Source organism: Dipteris shenzhenensis, chromosome 2 (genome assembly GCF_047967505.1).
Source record: "Dipteris shenzhenensis isolate YYH24624 ecotype China chromosome 2, Dip_SZ_1.0, whole genome shotgun sequence".
NCBI classification, from domain to species: domain Eukaryota; kingdom Viridiplantae; phylum Streptophyta; class Polypodiopsida; order Gleicheniales; family Dipteridaceae; genus Dipteris; species Dipteris shenzhenensis.
Genome location: NC_141597.1, coordinates 47,391,715 through 47,412,240, shown reverse-complemented (window position 1 = coordinate 47,412,240; position 20,526 = coordinate 47,391,715). Strand labels below are relative to the sequence as shown.

At 41.8% G+C, this 20,526-nt stretch overlaps 1 pseudogene; it reads right to left on the bottom strand.

Annotated features, from left to right (window-relative positions):
• Positions 1–15,580: 15,580 nt before the first annotated feature.
• On the bottom strand, positions 15,581–17,663 carry LOC147904874 (G-type lectin S-receptor-like serine/threonine-protein kinase SD2-5 pseudogene; annotated as a pseudogene).
• Between the last annotated feature and the right edge of the window lie 2,863 nt (positions 17,664–20,526).

Here is a 20,526-nt window from a genome sequence, read left to right as displayed (position 1 = left end):
AAGACAAGCTAATATAAGATGATCCCCATGTCATGAGTTGGAAAGACGAGAGATTACAAGTAATACAAACACTATGCTCTACAAAGGGACAATTAGGTCCCATCTTGCAAGTGTTCTTCTAATTTCAAACTTGCAACCAAGCTATCATGGTCGGACACAAATGTGACTTTCTTGTTTTGGTACAGTTGTTAAATCAGAGTTGCGCTTCTTATGCATATGATTGCCACTTTTGATAGGTGTCTTGATTGGACATGCTTTGTAGATTGCTTCAAAAAGGCAAAATACCATCCCATCATCAAGAAAGGAGATATTTTTTTGCGATGAAAAGGAACACTGAAGACACACGCCTTTGCAAGCTTAATGATTTTCTTGCTATTTTTGTTTGAGCCTCAAAGTAAGAATTTTGAGTAATTAACAAAAAATAAATGAAATAGTGGGACCTATGAAGCTCCTTCTAACAAATTCCCTCCTAAATAAACTTTTGCAGCTCACTGATTTTTTTAGCATCCATATGATTTGATCCATTTTGTACACAAAATGATCGACAAACAACTAATAAATATGATAATAAGCACAATTAATGCACATGAGTAAAATGTTTAATAATACAACCAATAAATCATTGATCACCTTATATCCATTATACACACCAATTATGGATCACCTTCATGTCACCATGAGTAAGAATAAACTTGTGTCATTTGTTCATCGTCAAAGAAATTCGAGAATGCTATGAGATTTATATTAATGGCACTCAGAATCAGCTTAAGACACATCAATGCCCTAATCATGTTTCAACTCATGATTGATCCGAAAAAGCTGATGGTCCCCAGAGCTCAGCTAGGGGTGGCATTGGCATAGCCCTTAGCCATGCTCTGACAATCATCTTAGTGAAGCCAATAAGAATGCCCTTTGTTCAAACTATTGATATGCAATGATTGTTGGCATATACATGATGTCCATGTGTAGCATGATAAGGTCAAGCTCTTCTGAAACAAAGGTAAAAACAAAACCTTCTAAATATGTAAAATGTTGACACCCTAACATAAGAGAAGGCTTCATTCATATCACACCCATCGTTTTGATGACAAACATGATCATATTTGGAGAAATATTGGCAAAGGTATGTCCAAAACAAATCTAGCTGTAGTTATGTCCAAAACAAATCTAGTCGTCCAAGCCCCCCAAGCCATAACTTGGCCAATGTGACTCCAAATATGTTTGTTTTGGACATAACTTGGCCAATATGACTCCAAATATGGTCATGTTTGTAGTCAAAATGATTGGTGTAATATGAACGAAGCCATGTCTCATGTTAGAGTGTCAAAAACTAGAAAAGGAGGCGTTGTGAGCAGGTTGCCTTCTTGGCCACAGAGACCCCAAAGCCTCTTTAAAATTGTCTTGTGAAATGGTTTCAATAGATTTTAAAGTTAGTGGAGGTAAAAGACCTTGCTTGCATAAAGGTCTTTGTCGGCCTTAAGAGACCTCAAAGAGGCATCTTCATGATTTTCTGGTGACATGGTTTGAGGACCACATATATTGTCATAAAAAATTATGATTAAAGAAACACAAAAGTTCTTCAAGATTAAATTCTTTTACATTGTCGGTGTGCATGCCTTGGTTGTAGTGCTTACTTGGAATGCATGCTTGGAATGCAAGTTTGGAATGACTGCCTTCAAATACACAATACTTTTTGTGCATGAACTGAAAAAATGCTTTGAAGGCATGCATCCAATCACTGCATTGGTTTGAAGATCAATGGTTTGAAGTTGTTACTTAGAATATAGATTTGGAATGATTACCTTCAAATAAAAAGTGCATCCTTCTAATCATTGCATTGCTTTGAAGATATGCATGCTTCGAATCAGTAAACATTACATTGCTTTGAAGATTAACGCATGTTTAGAATGCTTTGAATATGCAATGAGACAAGAAATTGCCATTTTAAACCCTTGCCCTCTTTTCTTTGAGTTCTCACACTCCCTCTAGATCCATGTCTTAGACTCTTGCCAACTAGCCTTACTTCTCTTGTGATCATAGATCAAGGGTTTTGCTATAAGCATTGCTCAACATATGTGAGCCTTATATCATGAGTAGTTCTTGCTTTTGATGTTTTAAAAAATGACAAAAAAATCAAGGTTCCCGAGCTCGGCCAAGGAAAAGCTCGCAAAAAATAAACACTCATTAAGAAAGGAGGAAAATAAATTTTTAGTGCATTAGGAATGGAGTACAACTCAATGCATACATGCCTAATGATCGCATCCTTTATAGGGGTACAAGCGAGCACTCAAGTTTGCCCAACGTGTGGTGCATCATGCTATAGGAGGAGAGATACACAATGTTTGGAGGTATCCAAGATGTTTTTGCAACATATGTTCATCGTCACATGCATAAAACACATGTTTTGAGATGCATCATTAGCTCTCAACTTATGGATTAGCATGTCCATGATTGTTCCACAAATAAAACATTAAGGACACCTACTTATGAAAAAGCATGGAGGCATACGGAGGAGAAATGTGGCCAACATTTAGGGACTAGCCTTGCCATCCATGTCTTGGATTGGAAAATAATAAGTCCATTCAATTATTAATCCACATCCTGATCCACTTAGCTAAGTAGTGGCAATAGTGTGTTAAAATATTCCTTTATGGCTCACTATAAAGAAGGGACTATTGAGATATCGAGGTCCACTCGCGATATGCCAGGGTGACCGTTGTGTATTTATGTCACCGACTTGTTAGCTGGAGATGCGGTTGGTAGACCGCCCACGAATAATAGCTAGATGATGGCTACCCTTATCTACTCTAGTTTGTGGTTCAGTTAGTAAGCCACCTTAGTTAGTTGAGTTTGGTTTGAGACCCACATATAGGGTTCTTCTATTTTCTTTGTACTAGAGTTCTTTTGGCTTTCACAACTAAGAAGAGGAAAACTGTTTTCAGCCTCCACCTTTGTGTGTATTCCCCCATTTGTGCATGTGAGAAAGTCGCAAGCGAGACTCCTTCCCTCTCTCCCACTATCTTCACATGGTATCAGAGCCTTGTTTGTGGTAAGGAGCTCAAGAAAGCAAGCCAAGTTCGTGGTGTCCTGGTAAGAGGACCAGTGTTGCTTTCCTATTTCGAGTTTAGGAGCAAATCTCTGCAGGTAGCACAGCCAGAAGTGCAAGAGTGCACTGTCTCAGATTGAGACGCCCTTCGCGGTGTGGCGAGAGCGTAGTATATGCTGCGGGTAAGGGCGAAGCCCTAAGTCACTTTATTTTTTTGATTCGAGGCCATTTCGGGGCCCGTTTTGAAGGCGGAAGTTCTTTGCAAGCACTCAGAAAAAGGCCATGTTTTGGCTGTGCGACCACTGCGCGGCTAGTCAGTGAAAAGTTGCCGCAAAAATTGCATCGTATGCCAGTGTGCAAAGATATTGGGAGTTGCAGATTCATGCTTGTTGCCTGTTGATGCAAAATTGTCACTAGGAAGTGACTGTGTGGTCAAATACCACTTTCGTCAGTTTTGCAAGTCTGCCCGTGTGAGGCAAAAGCTGTGTTTTTTTGCAGTGACAGAATATTTTGCAGTGTTCTGTAAAGGCATCTGATTCTCTTTCACAGACTGTCACTAAAAAGCTTGACAAGAACAACTTCCAGGCATGGAAGTTTAGAATGACGAATTTCTTGATGGGAAAAGGCTATTGGGAGTTCATTACAGGAAATGAAGAAGAACCTATTCTTCCTAATGTTCCCAATCAACAGGAAATGCAGGCATTCAAAGGATGGCATGAGAGAGCCAGGAAAGTTATGTACTGGCTGTCTATCAGTATTTCGGACTCCATGATTGTGCATATTCAGGATGCAAGTACGCCAAAGGAGGCACGAGATACTTTGGCAAAAATGTACAGTACAAATACGCAAGTCAGGAAAATGCAACTCAAACAGGAGTTGCACAATGTGCAGAGAGAAAATTTGAGCATAAATGACTACCACATGAAGGTGAAGAAAATTGCAGATGCACTTGCTTCCATTGGGTCGCCAGTGGAAGATGATGATCTAGTTTCTGTGACCTTGAATGGTCTAGGAAAGGATTATGCACAGTTCCGGACATCCATTGCCGTCCGTGAAAAATTTCCTGATTTTGAAGAGTTGTTTGCTCTTCTAATTTCTGAAGAGTAGAGAAATGGGGGTGCATCTTCTTCAGCAGGAACTTCAAAAGAAACTGTCTTCTACTCAAATGCTGGCAAAGGTAGAGGCAGAGGTAGAGGAGGCCGATCTGCAGGCCATGGTAGAAATCAGAATATGCAGCAAACGCAAGAAAACCAGTCCTATGCAGGAGGACGTGGTAACTCTAGAGGCAAGGGGAGCCAAAGAGGCCGTGGTGGATGGCAGAGAGGCCAAAATGCAAACAGCAATGTTGAATGCTACTATTGTGGCAAAATGGGTCATATGGCTAAGGACTGCTATAAAAAGCAGAATGACATTATGAATGGAAAATTACAGCAAGGCAATTATGGATCTTCTAGTAAGCAGGGTGATGACAGAAATGAGCATCTATTTATGGTGCAGCATATGACTAATTCTGTGACAAGTGCAGAAGAACGAAATGATATGTGGTATGTTGACTCAGGTGCATCAAACCACATGACAGGTCATGCAGAATGGACGCAGGATGCAAGGAAAATGGAAAAGCCAGGATTTGTGGAGACTGGTGATGATACTGCACATGCTATTGTGCAGATTGGTAAAATTCCTTTGTCTATGCAGGATGGGAAAAAGAAATACTTGTCCGATGTATTTCATGTCCTAAACATCACCAAGAACCTGGTTTCTGTTGGTCAAATGGTTGAGCAGGGCTTGCAGGTTAGATTTAATCCTCATGGATGCTTTGTTGAGGATATGAAAAATAACGGTCGCTTGATAGCAAAAGGAAAGAAGAAGGGCAGGATGTTTACGTTGGATGCGGACATGCCTGAATTGAGTGCAGCAATGTTTGCACATGGGACCGATGTAGTTGCAGATATTGATATCTGGCACAAACACATTGGTCATGTTAATATACAGCGACTTAAATCAATGCAAGCCCAAAATATTGTTGCAGGATTGCCTAAATTCAAGGTTGTAGAAATGCACAAGGTTTGTGAAGCCTGTCAATTTGGAAAACAGGCAAGGAAACCTTTTCCTAGGCATGTTCAAGAGAGTAAAAAGCCATTGGAATTAATCCACTCTGATGTGTGGACTACTAAAGCTGCATCTATTGGAGGCTGTCACTATTTTGTCACATTTATTGATGACTTCAGTAAAAAACTTTGGGTGTATTTTATGAAAAAGAAAAGTGAAGTGTTTGGGCACTTCAAAGCTTTCAAAGCTATGGTTGAAAAAGAAACAGGCCTACAAATAAAATGCCTAAGGTCAGATGGAGGGGGAGAGTACCTCTCAAATGAGTTCGCAAGGTTCTTGCAGGAGCATGGTATAAAGCAGCAATATTCATGCAGTCATACCCCACAGCAAAATGGAATTGCAGAAAGGAAAAATAGGCATATTGGAGAGGTATCTCGGGCCATGCTAAATGAAAAAAATCTACCAGATTATTATTGGACTGAAGCAGTTGCTACAGCAGTTTATATAATGAACAGGACTCCCACTGCAGCAATACATGGCATGACGCCAGAGGAGATGTATACTGGTAGGAAACCAGATATTTCTCATTTGAAAATTTTTGGTTGCATTGCCTATGTCCATGTGCCAGATGAATTGAGGTCCAAGTTGGATCCAAAAGTTGAGAAGTGCATCTTTATTGGTTACTCTCTGCAGTAGAAAGGGTATAGATGCTATAACCCTTCTACTCGTAAGTTTACAGTGAGCAGAGATGTTGTTTTTTATGAGATGAGCAGCTGGTATAAACTAGTAATTGTGATGATTGATATAGATGCACAAAATGGTAATGCTGCACAGAATTCACAGCAGCAATCACAAAATATCAGTGGACCTACAGTGTCGTCTAGCAGTGGTTCACATACTTCGCCATGGACAGGCAGATTGAGATCAGGAGAATCTCCTCAAAGCAATGCAGAGAGTGGTATGCAGGTATCACAAAAAGGAAAAGAGAAGGTAGATCAGCCCATGTTTGATGTGAATGCAGGTCACTCTTGTGTGGATGGTGAATCCAGTGGCTCAGAACAGAGCATTGATGATGAGTTGGGTATTCCTTCTGTTGTTACACCTAGAGTAAGGAAGACCAGGGATGTTTTGAGAGCACCTGGAAGTGAGCCTACTTTGCGCAGGTCTACCAGGGTTAGGTATCTTGTGGATAGGCTGAAATATGATGGATTTACAGCCATTCACTATGCCTATATGGTCAAAGTGATATAGGAACCAGAACCCACTTCTTTTGAGCAAGCCATGGGAAATGAAAAATGGGAGAAAGCCATGGATGAAGAAATGGATGCCTTGGATGCAAATGCTACATGGGAATTGGTGCCTTTGCCTAAAGACAAGAATGCAATTGGCTGCAAGTGGGTTTATAAGATCAAGCACAATGCAGATGGTTCTGTGAATAGATACAAGGCAAGATTAGTTGTCAAGGGGTATGCACAGACATATGGCATTGATTATGAAGAAACTTTCAGCCCGGTTGCAAGGATGGCAACCGTAAGAGCAGCCATTGCTATGGCTGCATCAAAGGGATGGTCTTTACATCAGATGGATGTAAAGAATGCCTTCTTGCATGGTGATTTGCAAGAAGAGGTCTTTATGGAGCAGCCAGCAGGTTATGTTCATGCTATTCATCCTGAGTTTGTTTGCAGGTTGAAGAAAGCCTTGTATGGCTTGAAGCAAGCACCTAGAGCATGGTCTGACAAGATAGGACAGTATCTTATCACTATTGGCTTTCAGATTTCCAAGGCAGATTTCTCACTCTATGTGAGAAAAACAGAGAAAGGGATTATGCTGCTGGTCATTTATGTTGATGATTTGATCATCACAGGTGATAGTGATGAAGATATCCTTCATGTGAAAATACTATTGAGGTAGAAGTTTGAGATGAAGGATTTGGGAGAGCTGCATTATTTCTTGGGCATTGAGGTGATTAGATCACCAAGTGGGATACAGCTCTTGCAGAGGTAGTATGGATTGGACATGCTGTCCAAATATGGGATGACAGGCTGTAAGCCTATTTCAGTTCCTTTGGAGCAGAATGTGAAGGTGAGCACAGATGCAGGTGAGCTTTTGGAAGACCCTACTATGTACAGATGCATAGTAGGAAGTTTGATTTATATGACTATTACCAAGCCAGATCTAAGCTATGCTGTTGGATTGGTAAGTTAGTTTATGCAGGCTCCAAGGAAACCGCATTTGCATGCGGCTAGACGCATACTCAGGTATGTGAAATCCACATTACAGTATGGACTATTTTATGAGGCTGGGGTTCAGATACAGTTGCATGGATACAGTGATGCTGATTGGGCTGGTAGTATTTCTGATAGACGATCTACCAGTGGATATGTGTTCTCTTTTGGGAGTGCTGCAATCACTTGGAGCAGCAAGAAACAGCCTACAGTTGCCTTGTCGAGCACAGAGGCTGAGTACAAGGGTGCAGCAATGGCTGCATGTGAGGTAGCTTGGTTGCATAAGCTACTCTATGATATGCATCAGCTTACAGATGGGCCAGTTGTCATTTATTGTGACAACATGAGCAGCATACACTTGGCACATACACTTGGCAAAGAACCCAGTCTTTCATGCTAGAACAAAGCACATTGAGGTGCATTATCATTATGTGCGGGAGAAGGTTTTACTAGGTCTTATTGATCTAGTTTATGTCAACACAGAGGATCAAGTAGCTGACATATTCACAAAAGCATTGGGCATAGAGAAGCTGCGTAAGTTCAGAGACCTGCTTGGTGTGCAGGAATTGGGATTGAGCTCAAGGGGGAGTGTTGAGATATCGAGCTCCACTCGTGATATGCCAAGGTGACCGTTGTGTATTTATGTCACCGACTTGTTAGCTGGAGATGCGGTTGGTACACCGCCCACGAATAATAGCTAGATGACAGCTACCCTTATCTACTCTACTTTGTGGCTCAGTTAGTAAGCCACCTTAGTTAGTTGAGTTTGGTTTGAGACCCACATATAGGGTTCTTCTATTTTCTTTGTACTACAGTTCTTTTGGCTTTCACAACTAAGAAGAGGAAAACTGTTTTCAGCCTCCACCTTTGTGTGTATTCCCCCATTTGTGCATGTGAGAAAGTCACAAGCGAGACTCCTTCCCTCTCTCCCACTATCTTCACAGGGACATCTGAAGTTAGCACTCACCATCCCATGCAAGTAAGAAGTGAATAACATTGACATGTATCTTGCTCCTTTGGTGGAGGAATTGCAAAGTTTGTGGAATGGATTTCAGGAATATGAAGCCTATTACCCAAGAAAAACTCCAATTAAAAGGGAATTTTATTGGAGGGATGCATGATGAACTTGGCTTGAATGATTGTTTAGGTACGGATAGTGCAAACATAATCACTTTGCTCTTCAATTCATGAATCATTAAGACTTTTTTTTAATTCATGAAAAATTTCATATCTCACCATCTTAGGTCTTAGGATGTCATGCTTGCCCTTCATATGGAGATAGTTTAAACAATCACCACTTTGAATAGCTTAGCAAGGTTGTGTGCAATAACCATATCATTTTTCCTCCCATGGATCATCCATATTGTATGTACTGTAAGCTTTCGTAGTTAGAATGACTTTGATATTTCTACAATCATGATTGACCTACAAGGAGTATGATCAAAGGAAAGGATCTACTAATTAATTAGCATGTAATACTATAATGTACATTCTCAATCAAAGCTACACCAAAGTGTTGAAGAGGATGAACCCTCAATAAGCTTACTCTAGTAAGAAATCTTACTTGCATATTTCATAAATTTTGGATTTTACTATTGTTTGCATGTGCCAAATGCTCCTAAAACCAAGTGGCATCCAAATAGCTGAAAGTGTATCTTCCTAGGATATAGTCAGGAGGTGAAGGGTTACCACATCTATGATCTTGCAAAAAGGAACATCATGGTATGACAAGATGCGGTGTTTATAGAACAAGCTCATTGATTGGAGGAGGAAGTGTCCTCTCAGAATGTGTAACTAACAAAAACAACTTCTAGTAGAAGATGCATAATTCGCCAAGGTGCTTGGGAGGACAATAGAAGACAAAGATCCACAAATCCCTAAGGTGGTTGGGAGGACAACTGAAGATAAAGAAGACAAAGACAAAGTCAACAAGATTGCAAAGGCACAAAGGTAAATGCAAGTGGGTGAAGCAAATTTGGATTGTAAAATATGCACTTATGACTAAAGTGATGAGGGTCTATGAGCCCAAAATTACAAGCCAAAGGCCAATGTGTGATTGGCAATAGCCATTTTCTATGAAGTTCAAAGAATAAATTGCATCTTGGTGATGTGCCTGACCCATAATTTATGCATTCCCAATAGAATTTTGACAAAATTAGTCTCCAAGAAATATTACACATTCTAAACTTGAATATGTGACCAAAAAAATATGGAATTAACATTTTGAATGAGGTCATTAAATCATTTCAAGTGCTATGTTGCTTATGAAGCATGCATCCTAAACACTATAGGATACAACAATTTATTCAAAAACTCCAAAAATATATTCTACACATATATGCAAGCCATGTAATCATTCAAAAGTCACTACTTGGGCTTCTCCTCAATCAAAGGATAAAAATAACTGAGAACATTTGATATGGTTTAAGGGGCCTCCAATGTTGTGCTAAAATTACCACACCTATTCCAGGGCACATACCATAATTTTTTTGTAACTTGTTGACAACTAAAAAGGATCAAAGAAATGGAATCCACCCTTATGAGACTAGTGCATGGTGGTCTTAAAACATTCAACTTTCATCATATTGGCGTCTATAATTACGGTAGAATGGATAAATAAAAAAATATTCAATTCATGCATGTGCTAGATAGCGACGTTTTTTTTTTACGGGTGCAAAAACGTCGCTATTAGCATCGAAAAAGAACAGTCGCTATATAAGCATCGCTATATAGTGACACTAATAAACGTCGCTATATAGCGACATTGGTAATCGTCGCTATATAGCAACACTAGTAAATGTCACTATATAGCGACAATTAACAAAAGCTTTAAAAAAACATTAGTGGGGCTAAACAGGGCCACAGCAAGCCCTGTTTTGCCCCACTAATGTTTTTTTAAAAGTAATTCAAAAGAATGTTGTTTGTTACAAAATTGCCTTTGTGAAAAGGGTGATATAAAATTGATCAAACAAGCCGAGCGACAGAATTATATACATGTCAAAGATATACAACATTGTTTGTTACAAAATCACCCTTTCGCAAGAGAGGAGAAAAGAAGAAAAGAGGGGGGAAAAGAGAAAAAGAGAGAAAGCATATGCTTATGAAAAGAAGAGAAAAGAAAATGAAAGAGAGGAAATAAGAGAAGGAAAAAGAAGAGAAAAAAGAGAAAGGAAGAGGGGAAAAGAGAAGGAAAAAAGAGAGGGGAAAAGCATATGAGCATATGAGCATATGCTCATGAATAAGCATAAGCATAGGCAAATGCATATGCTTATTAAAAGAATAGAAGAGAGGATGAAAGAGAGGAAATAAAAGAGGGGAAAAGAAGAGAAGGAAGAGAAAGGAAAATGAGAAAAGAGAAGGAAAAAAGAGAGGGGGAAAGCATATGAGCATATGCTCATGCATAAGCATAAGCATATGAGCATAAGCATAGGCAAATGCATATGCTTATGAAAAGAAGAGAAAAGAGGATGAAAGAGAGGAAATAAGAGAAGGGAAAAGAAGAGAAGGAAGAGGAAGGAACAGGGGGAAAAAGAATGAAAAAAGAAAGGGGAAAAGAAGAAAAGAGAGGAAAAAAGAGAAAGCATATGCATATGCTTATGCATGAGCATATGAGCATATGCTCATGCATAAGCATAGGCAAATGCATATGCTTATGAAAAGAGGAGGAAAGATGATGAAACAGAGGAAATAAGAGAGGGGAAAAGAAGATAAGGAAGAGGGAAAAAGAGAAGAAAAAAAGAGAGGGGAAAAGCATATGAGCATATGAACATATGCTCATGCATAAGCACAAGCATATGAGCATAAGCATAGGCAAATGCATATGCTTATGAAAAGAAGACAAAAGAGGATGAAAGAGAGGAAATAAGAGAGGAGAAAAGAAGAGGAGGAAGAGGAAGGAAGAGGGGAAAAGAGAGTGAAAAAAGAGAGGGAAAAAGAAGAAAAGAGAGCAAGAAGAGAAAATAAGAGAGGGAGGGAAAGAGGGGGGAAAGAGGGAGGAAAAGAGGAAAAGAGGGAAAAAAGAGGGAACAAGAGAAGAGAGGGGATGAAAGGGTTCCTACGCCCATCACTGCAGCCAACGCTTAAAGTGCTAGCTGCAAGCCAATGCAAATAACGAAAACAAAAAAAGGAAAAAAGAGGAAGCACTTTCTTACCTTGAAAAGTCCCTCTCGATGTTTCGTGGACTGGCCCTACAAAAGAGAGGAAACATACCATTTTTCAGATAACTAGTTAGAGAAAGGAGGAGTTTGGAGAAGGAGCTTTCCAAAGGGATTGGATTGAGAAGACAAGCATAAGCCTACAAACAAGGAGAAAGCACTGAAAGGAAGGGAAAGAGGAGAAAAAGAAATACAAAAAAGAGAAGAGCAAATCTCATTTTTTGTCCTTAATCTTTGAAAATCAAGCATGAAAATTAGTACATAGGCTTAGCAATGCAAGGAGAAACATGCCTCAACACTCATAAAATGAAATCTCACAAAAAATGAACCTACATTGCTTAAAGAGACACACCTTCTTAAAAAACTTCCTTTCATACAAGTAGAGAGGGAGGAGGGTGGAGAGCAAGCACAAGTGTCAATGGGAGAGGGGCTTGGTAGGGGTGAGGAGTGTGGGGAATAGAGGAGGAAAGCGAGATTGCCGAATATAACATTGGACGAGAGAATTTTGCTTTTCTCGCAATAGAATTGTGAAAGACGGCATCATGAGGGGTTTTAGGTTTTAGTCCCCCAACGTTGCTATATAGCGACATTGGTTAGTCGTTATATAGCGACACTTATACCCTAAAGGTCGTTATATAGCGACACTTATACCCTAAAGGTCACAATATAGCGACACTTATATCCTAAAAGTGTCACTATATACTTATACCCTAAAAGTGTTGCTATATAGCGATGAAACAGGGCACTTGATCTAAGAAGAGAGGGAAGGAGCTCATGGGTGGCTATTTTTTGGATCTTAATGGATTTCATTGCATTTTGTGTTGTGATTTCGGAGGTGTGCAGATGGAAGGGACGAGTGGAAGCTTGTCAGATGATGCGCCAATGCTCGGGAGCGCAGAGTGGCTTATGGAGAGATTGTATTGTCATTGCACTCATTGCAAGCGAGAAGTACGACATCAATGCCGTATTGTCATGCGCCACTTGAGGATATATGGGGAGGAGCCCAAACCAATACCCACCGTTGGTGGTGCACGTGGTGATGGATCATCGAAAACTCAATGCTATTTGAGTTTGTGATTAATATTGCCTGCTTACACGACACGAAATCTTGAGACAAGATCTTATATTTACACGAAATCTTAAGAAAGGATGAGGAGGGTGGCAAGGGTTGCGTACATATACCTTCACACTTTGAGAAGGAGTATGGCTTACGGAGAGGTTGTATTGTCATTGCACTCATTGCAAGTGAGAAGTACGACATCAACGCCGTATTGTCATGCGACACTTGAGGATGTATGGGGAGGAGCCCAAACCAATACCCACTGTTGGTGGTGCACGTGGTGATGGATCATCAAAAAGTCAATGCTATTTGAGTTCGTGATTAATATTTCCTACGTACACAACACAAAATCTTGAGACAAGATCTTATATTTACACGAAACCTTGAGACAAGATGAGCAGGGTGGCGAGGGTGGTGTGTGTATACCTTCACACTTTGAGAAGGAGTATAGTCTCCCGAATGTGCCAAATGATGAGGAGAATATGGTGGACATGATGGATTCTATTTTTAGGGGCCATGCACGTGATGTTCGAGTCTGAGGCCGTGTACATGGTACCTTTGATAGAGAAGTTACAGATCTTATGGACAGGAGTGTGGGTCTGATATTTCCAGAGCTCCTAGATGTACCAATGACATTTTTGTGTGGAACACATCGATTGAAAGAGAGTCGCGTATGATTGTGGAGTCATGGCTAACTTCACACAAGATAGCCGAGCAAGTGCTTCGGATACCAATCTTCTCTCCTCGCAGTTGGATTATTGTGGGACCATACACAAAATCTATGAAATTGATTTCACACGATTTAGTATTTTCATTCTTGATGTAAAATGGTTTAGAACTATTTACGACAGTCTTTGTTCTTCTCGAGTATTGTGAGCAGGTGCATACTAATGATTTAATTAATTGAATCTTTTGTTTTTAAATATCAATTGGTACATGTACTTAAGCATAGTTTCATATAATTGATGGCATTTGGCACCCATCTTCAATATAAGTGGTTTTTCAACCGGATCGTTCTGATCCAAGATGGTGGTACGTGATCCAAGTTGCACCACGAAGTAAGCAAATTTTTGAAGATAGAGATGTGGATATGGAGATGCCACTACCAATGCCAGATCCAATTGATCCAGATGGATTTAGAGAAGAAGATGAAGATTACAATATGAGCCAAGAGGAAGATGTGCATAATGACATCGTATGGGAGGAAGATGGAGATCATGATATTGAGGAAGAAGACGACGATCATCAAGAATCACCCGACTTTATTGAAGAAGATGATCAAGTCTATGGTGAACATACGATGCTAGAGTAGGATGATGATATAGGAGATCAACTCAGTATAGAGTTGGAGATAGACTTGTTTGGTGCACTAGACTTGGCTCAAGATGAAGCCAAGTGTCAAACATGGACATGAATATATGAGCTTCAAACTTGATGTACATGCTCTTGTACTTTTATTCTTTCAAATGATCAAACATGTATGAAAAGAAAAATTTTTTGTCATTGGGTAAAACTATCTTTAAAGGTCGGTATGGGGAAAAAAACACTCTGTAAAACGTCGCCATGTAACGACTTTATACAAGTCTGGCAAGTGTCGCTATATAGCAACGTTTATAAAAGTGTCGCTATATAGCAACACTTTTTAAGCCCGCTTTGCATACCAACGATTAGCGCCCCATGCACGCTAAACGTCGGTGCTTAACTGTCAAAATAAGGCCCGTGTGTAGTAGTGCACCTATCTTGCATGATGGAGATTGCGATGCTCTAAAATGAATGTGCGGTTATAACTAATTATCCGTCCGAATCTCACATTGATTGGACTCCAATAGTCGAGAAATTCCCCGATAGATTTTTTTGACGTTACAATGATATGCTCCAATAGTAGGCTAGGCTGCCCCACCCTTGATGAATCTCACATTGACTAGACTCCAATAGCTGAGAAATTACCTGATGACTAGATTTTTTTAACATTACAATGATATGCTTCGATAGTAGGCTAGGCTACCCCACCTTCTCGTCTCTAGTTGATCCGCCCTCCTACTCCACCCCCATCTCGTGCTCCCTCCCGACTCCATCCTCAGATCCTGCTCCACGTCCCTCGTCTCCACCCTCCCCCACCGCCTTGCCATTTCTTGTCAAACTAATATAATCTTGTTGCAAAACACATCATTTGAAGGGGGGACACAATGGCCCTAAGTTTCTTCTAAAATGGTGCATAATTCAAGATTCTTTAAAGCTCTTCTAGAAAAGTATCAAGCCCAATGAAACAAGGTGAATGATATATATCTATAATTCATTAGAGGCCTGTGGTGAGTGAAATGCTTAAGAGAGAGCATAAAATTGGAGGAATGAAAAGGAAAGAGTGTACAAAGAGTAGTAAATGCAAATGGTCCAATAGTCAACAAGATGAATTTCATTGAGAGACAGAGAAAGAGAGAGAGGGGGGGCGGGGGGGGGGGCTTGCCTAGAGAGAAGAAGAAGAAGAAGAGAGAGAGAGAGAGAGAGAGAGAGGAGACATAAGGAGAGAGAAAAGAAGAGAAAGGGAAGAGGGGAGAGAGAAGAAGAGAGAGAGAGAGAGAGGACGAAGTCACTAAATGCATGCATTAAAGCCTCTTACAAGGAGCATATTTGGACCAATCACCTTTGTACCAAAGTCATAAATACTAGTTGCCAAAGTTGCTAGCAACCAATAGGAAATTCTCACCCCAACAAATAAAAATAATTTTTAGCTTTGCAAAACTAGAACCGTTGCAAGGCTGCCCAGAGGGTATGCCAAAAATGGCTAATGTAGCCTAACCTAACCAGTTGAGCCTAACCTTAGCTAAGCTAATGTACCCTAACCTAGTGTAGTACGTCAGCCTAGCCTAATCAACGCTGCTCTTGGATCTGCAAAGCTCGCAGATGCAGGTATCTTGGAAAATAGTCAACAAACAGATATTCAACAAATTACGGAATCCTTCAGCAGTCTGATACAACTGATCCTCACGAGTATTAAGCAAAGTAATTAATTACAATCCATTACGTTGTAACTACATGCTGCAGAAATAGCCATAGATGAACGATCAAGCAACTTGTGCAGATCAACAATGAGATTTACTTCTTCCAAGAGCAAAGTCGTCATTGCTATTGACGAGCTACTAACAATGAGATGCTAGTCGTCGTGAGCAAAATGCAAAAATTACAATTCATGAAACTTGTTGTGACTACATGACACAGATGTTGTTACAGATGAACGACCAACTAACTTCTGCAGATCAACACTTACATTTGTTTCATCCCAGAGCAACGTAGTCATTGCTACTGATGATCAGTTGCTAGTCGTATTGCTGCTGTTGTTGCAGGCATGCAGCATCTCCTTCCTGACTATATCATTGCTGATACTAATCTGGACGGCGAGATCAGCAAATGGAAATCTTCTTCCGAGAGCACGCTAGCGTAAAATTATAGCTGTGAGCTTGTTGCATCTATCGGGGTATAGTGATCATCGACTCAAGATCAATAGTGATGGAAAGCATAGGCCTTCCCTGATCATCCCTGAGAGAGAAGAAGTTGCGAGACAGGGGAGGTTGGATCACCTGCACATTACCCTCTAGCATCTGCACCACGTTCCCCATCGTCGGCCTCAGATTTGCCTTCTCCTGGATACACCACAACGCTACTCGCGCTCTCGATTCTTCCCTTCAACAAGCTCTCCCTGCAACCCCATATCGAATATCTCTTCCACTCTTCCCTCGCTCAGCTTCCTGAACGCTATCGCAGGGAGATACCATTGCTCTGGATCGTCCTGCAGTCGATCCACACTCCTCCTCCCACTCACCAGCTCCAGGAGCACCATTCCATAGCTGTACACATCCGTCTTGCTGTCTATGCCCGATGCCAGCAGCCATTCCGGTGCTAGATGGCCCGGCGTTCCCCTCATCGTCGTCATCAGCCGGCTCTCATCCCTGCCCATGCTGCGCGATAACCCAAAATCCGACACCTTCGCTCGGAATTGGTCGTCCAGGAGAATGTTTTCAGGTTTCACGTCCAAATGCAAAATCCTCTCCTCGCACTCCTCGTGCAAATACGCCAGGCCTCGAGCTGTCTCCACGGCGATCCTGAACCTCGTCTCCCAGTCGAGAGTCACTGCCGTCGTTGACGACTTGAAGAGCCATCTGTCCAGGGAGCCTCTCGGCATGAGCTCGTAAACCAGCAATCTCTGCACTCCCTCCGCGCAAAACCCTTTCAACGACACCAGATTGAGGTGCCGGATCCTGGAGATAGTGGCGACCTCTGCACAGAACTCTTTCTGACCTCTCCCTTCTCTCTCCAGTCTCTTCACAGCAACCTGACTGCCATCTGGCAATTTCCCTTCGTAGACTGACCCGAAACCGCCTCGCCCTAACTTTTTGCTGAAATTATCGGTGAAGCTCTCCAATTCCTTGTAGGTAAACTTCGTGGGCAAACCAGACAACGTTTTCAGGAATTCGGCATCGACGTCCCCATTTCCATTTCAGCCATCTCAAGGTCAACGTCTTCCTTAACCTTGAGACGGTATGCATATGGGAGTAAGCACAGAAAAACAGAGACCAACATATTGGTGATGATGACTCCGGCTAAGAAAACAGCGGAGGGCTGCGAGTGCCGAGCGAGTTTGCTTGAGAAAACGCTCAGCAAGGTTAAGTCTACAGACAAGGCCGTAGTCAGACAAGCTATCCATTTTTCGCTCTTCTTCCAGGGCTTCTTGCAGGGCTTCATGACGAGGATTTAATCGCTGGACAAAAACAGAAGCTGATATTGGAGAGTGTCTCTAGTACTGATTGCTATTGTATATGCTTTTCCATCAGCTCTTCTCTTACTATCTTCTCTTCTTCCGGCATCGAGTCCCTGCAGCTCTCTGGAATTCCTCCCTCAAGTGCATATGCTCATGTTGCAACTACAGCTATGAGTCGTCAGTTGTGTCGCGCCTTTCTCTTTGTACCTTCCTCGACCTGTTGAGCACATTGGAAACGAGATCTTACTTGTCTCTACTTCTCTCGTATCTCTCGACTGAGAGCTTGGGGAGACCTTGAGCTGTGAGAGATTGAGCTGGGGACGGAAGTCGCCGTCTCGCTTGCAGCCTAGGTCTTGGATGAGGATCGCTACATCCTCCAATCAGGTACGCGTAGCCTGATTTAGTTGATGTGTGGAAACGAGGAGCCCGCATTCGGAGCGCATTGACAGCCAATGAACACGTGCGGCTATGCTGCCTCGTAGAAGGATGATTCGCGAGGTGGCGTGCAGCCCTCAAATTTGAAGGGTAGCATTGTAGAGGGCAATTTAAGAATTATCCTTCTCATAAGTTACTTTTGAACGTGGCATTTCCTTTGTAATTTTTCCCACAACGGTCCTTCTTTTCTCTATTTCCCTTCTGGGAAGGGTAAAAACCCCTTTGAAGGATGTTGGAGTCTTTAAATTTGAGGGTTGGTTGAGTGCATTGCGAGTTTGCGTGCGTTGCAAGCTTGCATCATAATTGAGCTACGAGCAATACAATTCTGAGAGGGGGAATTGAAATCTATGAGAGACAAATTCTCTAGTTCATCATAATAAGAGCACAATTTCCACGTACTCTTGATAGACGCGCAAAATAACGGGCGCGTCTATAGGCATTGCTTGAATAGAGAAATTATGGGTGCATCTAATAGCGCGTCTAACAGCTCGTCTATTTGCGTGTGTATTGACACGTCTATTAGCACGTCTACACTGAGAAAATACAGGCTTATCTAACACTGCGTTTTTCAGTGCATCTATTTGCGTGTGTATTAGCGCATCTATTAGCGCGTCTACACTGAGAATTAGACGTATATTTAGACACAAAACATAGAATACAGAAAGTGAGATTTTGGTGTACATCACTGCTTTCCAAACATTGCCCATGATTACCAAAGCACATAATTTTAACAAAAACATCAATGCTTTTTTGCAAGCCCACATATACAAGAATTAAGTGAGGTCAGAAGAATGAGACAATATGTAAAATAGTTTTGCCAATATCAATGATGGGCTACGGTTCAATCTCATCCTCAATGAGATCAACCCTTGCCAAACTATCTACTTCAAAATCCAAACAAGTGTTTAGATCTACAAATACATTCAACCCACTACTACTTGTGCTACTCATGTGCTCATCGAAATCAGCATCACCAATGGTAAGCTCGTCCTCATGGATAATGGCCTCAATATCTGTATCTCTTATCTCATGATCATCCTCCTCTCTCGTATCACGGTCATCATCACCTCCATGGCCATGATCATCCTCCATACGCTCCATATTAGTAAATGTACTATACATCACTTTGGAACGTGGCATACCATCTATTATTTATTGAGATATCGAGCTCCACTCGTGATATGCCAGGGTGACCGTTGTGCATTTATGTCACCGACTTGTTAGCTACAGATGCGTTGGTACACCACCCATGAATAATAGTTGGATGACAGCTATCTTTATATACTCTAGTTCATGGCTCAGTTAGTATGCCACCTTAGTTAGCTGAGTTTGATTTGAGACCCACATATAGGGTTCTTCTATTTCTTTGTACTAGAGTTCTTTTGGCTTTTACAACTAAGAAGAGGAAAACTGTTTTCAGCCTCCACCTTTGTGTGTAATCCCCCATTGTGTATGTGAGAAAGCCGCAAGTGAGACTCCTTCCTTCTCTCCCACTATCTCCACATGGTATCAGAGCCTTGTTCGTGGTAAGGAGCTCAAGAAAGCAAACCAATTTCGCGGTGTCTTGGTAAGAGGACCAGTGTTGCTTTCATTTTTCGAGTTTGGGAACAAATCTCTACAGCTAACACAGCCAGAAAGTGCAAGAGAGCATTGTCTCAGATTGAGACGCCCTTCACGGTGTGGCGAGAGGGCAATATATGTTGCGAGCGAAGGCAACACTAGGTCCGAGGTTGACACCTTACCAACTGGACCAACGTTAATGTTACTAGATTAACTTAACAAAGCGTCTGTCCCCTCACTAGCATGGCCTTGCTACCCTTCGTCTCCAAATTTTACTTTCAAAGGAGATTCAATGGGTGCACCTTCGATGGCAAGTGAGACTTCTTCCTTCTCTCCCACTATCTCCACATAGTATCAGAGCCTTGTTCGTGGTAAGGAGCTCAAGAAAGCAAACCAATTTCGTGGTGTCTTGGTAAGAGGACCAGTGTTGCTTTCATTTTTCGAGTTTGGGAACAAATCTCTACAGCTAACACAGCCGGAAAGTGCAAGAGAGTATTGTCTCAGATTGAGACGCCCTTCACGGTGTGGCGAGAGGACAATATATGTTGCGAGCGAGGGCAACACTAGGTCCGAGGTTGACACCTTACCAACTGGACCAACGTTAATGCTACTAGATTAACTTAACAAAGCGTCTGCCCCCTCACTAGCATGGCCTTGCTGTCTGCCCCCTCACTAGCATGGCCTTGCTACCCTTGTCTCCAAATTTTACTTTCAAAGGAGGTTCAATGGGTGCACCTTCGATGGCAAAATGAGCGCATCCACACGCAGGGTGGTGTTGAGGATTGGATGCTAGGCCTTGGAGCACTGGATGTTAAAAGGCCTTAGAGCTTGTGGACAGTTTGACGGCAAACTGCCTTTAGGGAGTCGACTTGATATCATCGAATGAACCACCGGTTTGCACGGGCACTAGTATGTCCTCCACGCTACCGCAGAGAGTTCCTGGGAGAATCCCGTTCGACGCTCAGGGCCCTACTTCGTCGTTTGTTGTCAAGCCACAGTACGTCCCCGGCTGTGCAATCGCTCTCCTTGCCGTGGACATGACGAATTCACATTACTACGCGCCGCCCAGAAACCGACGACTACACACAGCCAACACATTTATCGTTCCTACTACGGCGACGCACAACACAACCCACAACTCACGCACTCTGCCTAAGACGAAGACAAGCGCACTAACCACCTCGGCACACAGACACAACACTCAAAAGCAGACACACGCGACACTCAAAACGACCACCAAATGA